This window comes from Chrysochloris asiatica, unplaced genomic scaffold (assembly GCF_000296735.1).
Source record: "Chrysochloris asiatica unplaced genomic scaffold, ChrAsi1.0 scaffold00002, whole genome shotgun sequence".
In the NCBI taxonomy this organism is placed as follows: domain Eukaryota; kingdom Metazoa; phylum Chordata; class Mammalia; order Afrosoricida; family Chrysochloridae; genus Chrysochloris; species Chrysochloris asiatica.
Window position 1 is genome coordinate 44,568,607 of NW_006408520.1, and position 3,008 is coordinate 44,571,614.

General features: G+C 40.4%; 1 pseudogene; it reads right to left on the reverse strand.

Annotated features, from left to right (window-relative positions):
* Positions 1 to 2,483: 2,483 nt before the first annotated feature.
* LOC102839866 lies at positions 2,484 to 3,008 on the reverse strand (annotated as a pseudogene).

Sequence of the window (3,008 nt, forward strand, 5' to 3'; positions counted from 1 at the left end):
AGGCAACCCCACAGGAGGTTTGACAGAACATCTCTCAAAATCTCCATGACTAAAGCAAGACATCTGTGAACCCTAGGTTAAAATGTCAGCTAATGCTTTCAACTTGCACAGAAAAAGTTAAAAATATTTTGCTAACACTGTATTGGTTGTGGGCCGTGGAGTCAGTTCCGACTCATAGCAACCCTGTACAGGCTTTCCGAGGTTGTAAATCTTTACGGGAACAGAAAACCTCATCTTTCTCCCGCAGAATGGATGGTAGTTTAGAACTGCTGACTTTGAGGTTCACGGCCCGATTCATAACCACTACACTACCAGAGCTCCTTAACACTGTATTAGTCATTATCAATTTGCTTTTCTCAAGCAAATTCCTTTAAATCTAGCACATTTAATTTTTTTCCCCCAGATATCCTTCTAAATCCTCTTCTCTTGGGATTGCCCATGTTCTAGTTATTAAAGCTCTGGTCAAGAGACAATTCCCTAAACAGTAAGGAAAAGTTACAGATTGGTTGTGGTATATTTCACTCATTGACTTTTAAGAACAATATAAAAGGAAATAGAATTCTACTTTTTTTTTGAAACTTAACTCTATTTTCATAACAAAAACTGAGAAAGGTGATTTTAGCTTGATTGACTCCTTTAAGCAAGGGGCAGATTCTCTGCATCAAAATAAGCATTTGGCATCAGATTCAAAAGTAGTTTTGCAACAGGATAAATGTTCAGGCACTGAGATTCCCAGAGTGTCTTTTCAAAAAAACATGGACATAACATCTTTGAATCCTGTTAATGACAATGAAATTAAGTCCATTGATATTCCCTGGTCACCAACTTGTGAAAGGTAAACATGTGACAGTTAGGAGTCTATTGAAAAATGCTAAGACCGTAAGTGGGCATTTTATGCTTTATAATTCTGCTTTTGAAGAATGTGGGTCTCAGCTATAGATTTCTGTTAGAGTATGTTTGATATGCCTAGTCCTGGGCTGTTATATGACACCTGTGTGGTTATGGTCATGTCTCTCTCTGATGGCTGTCTTTTAAGGGGAAGGGTGGGTAAGTTGAAAGATGGGACATTTATACAATAGGCAATCAAAGTTGTGTATCTAACCATAATGCACAGCAGAAAGAATATATACAGGAATGTGTAACTTAAGATCTGTTCCAACAACTGCACATACATCCATGACCCCATACTTTTTTATATGTAGTTGCTGTTGTTGTTGTTGCTTTTAAATGGTAAAGCACTTCTCATTTTGTGTATCATTTCCTCTCAAAGGTTTTAAAGACCCCAAACCCACAGAGTGAACAAGTAGTAGGGCTTCAGAGTACATTCTGATCCCCATAGCGCCTTGTCTTCTGCCTCCTCGTCCCTACCTCCTGGCTTCATTCCCACCCAGAAACCATGCAATATTTCACTATAGGTGCAGGGCAGTGCCTGCCAGGACTCCTCTACTCTTGCCATGGGCAATGGTGCTACTGGCCAGGTCTGGGACACAAGAGGCTCCCGGGCTCTCGGAGGTTATAGAGTCAGCAACTGCACATTATCATGAAGTCACCACACCAGCACGGCAGCCAAGCTAGAACCATCATTGCCATTACAATTCTAGAATCTGCAACTGACTCCCCAGAAGGGTGCCTGTGGCCACCTCTCTGGAGTTCCTGTGTACAACCAACCCCCTCCCTACCCACCCCCCTTGGCTGGGCATGTACAAAATTCCCATCTGGCTGCTAATGAAGCCCCCTGCATGTTTATGTCTAGTTTCTGATGTCCTGTGTCCAATAGATATGAGTCTTAGGTTGTGTACCAGGGACTCTCATAGTTTTTTCTTTCTTTATTTTTAATACAACAGCCTTCAGGGGTATTTCACTATGTATTGCACAGGCTGCACAACATTCTAATCACATAACATTCTATTTCATAGATCTCAGATCTTATTGCCATATGAAGTGATGCATACCTCTGTAGGCATGTGTCTTTTAACATCCACAATACCATCTGTGAGATCTGTGAGACGGGACAGTATATGAAATAACATCTGCGAAATAGGACATTTTATTAACAGGTATCAGAAGATATTCATGGAAAAATAAATTAAAAGGAGATGGAAATTCTTTCACATTATTTTAGTTCTTGTTCACAGCAATTAATTTATTAAGAAGAAATGCTGCTGTGGTTCTTGATGTAGCAGTTCCTGTTATGTTTACAAAGTTACAGTTTTACTTGTTGATTTGCTTTGTAGTGGAGACAAATAAAAATTTCCACATTATTTTTAGTCAAGAATTGTGGTATAGTTTCTTTGTGTTTGTGTCTATAAAAATATGAAATTGTCCTTCTACAGTCTCATAATCATTCAGAAAAGAGAGTTGTTTGGGTCTTTTCAGCATTAGTAGTGATTTTTAAGGTGAGTTTGCTGAGGAGGAATGATTGGGCCTGAAGAAGTATATAAATCAGATACAGATCCTGAAGATGCCAGGCACTTTTCTTGGGTTCACGAAAGCAATCCCCTACAACTGAACTCCATTCTCTCAGCGATGCAATCAAAGCTAGCTGATCTGATGTATGTATTGGCAAGAATCCCATGGACTGGCACTTGTAAGCAGTTAATGCCAAACTCATGAGTTTCCCAATAAGATAACCTATCCCTGAAGAAACTTCTGGCTTGAAATTTCTAACATCTTAAAAGTGAAATGGCCATAGCTACTGCATAGGTTGCCAGGCCACCATAAATACCATCACAGTAGGAAAGATGGAGATAGTGTTGTCAGCCATGTACATGAAGAAGAGGTTCATTGGAATCTATTTGAGGAGACCCAAGGCAATGTCACAGCAGCACTTCTCTATGCTAGTATCAGGCACTTACTTGTCCAAACAACTGACTGTTTGGGTATAGGGAGTCTCCTGGGCCATTGTTCCAGTTACTTCGACCCCTGCTATCTGTTCCAGGCCCGCTCATTTCAATGACCCACTTGTAGTGCCAGCATCTGTTGGGCATGAGCCCCTCTTGGACCATCAT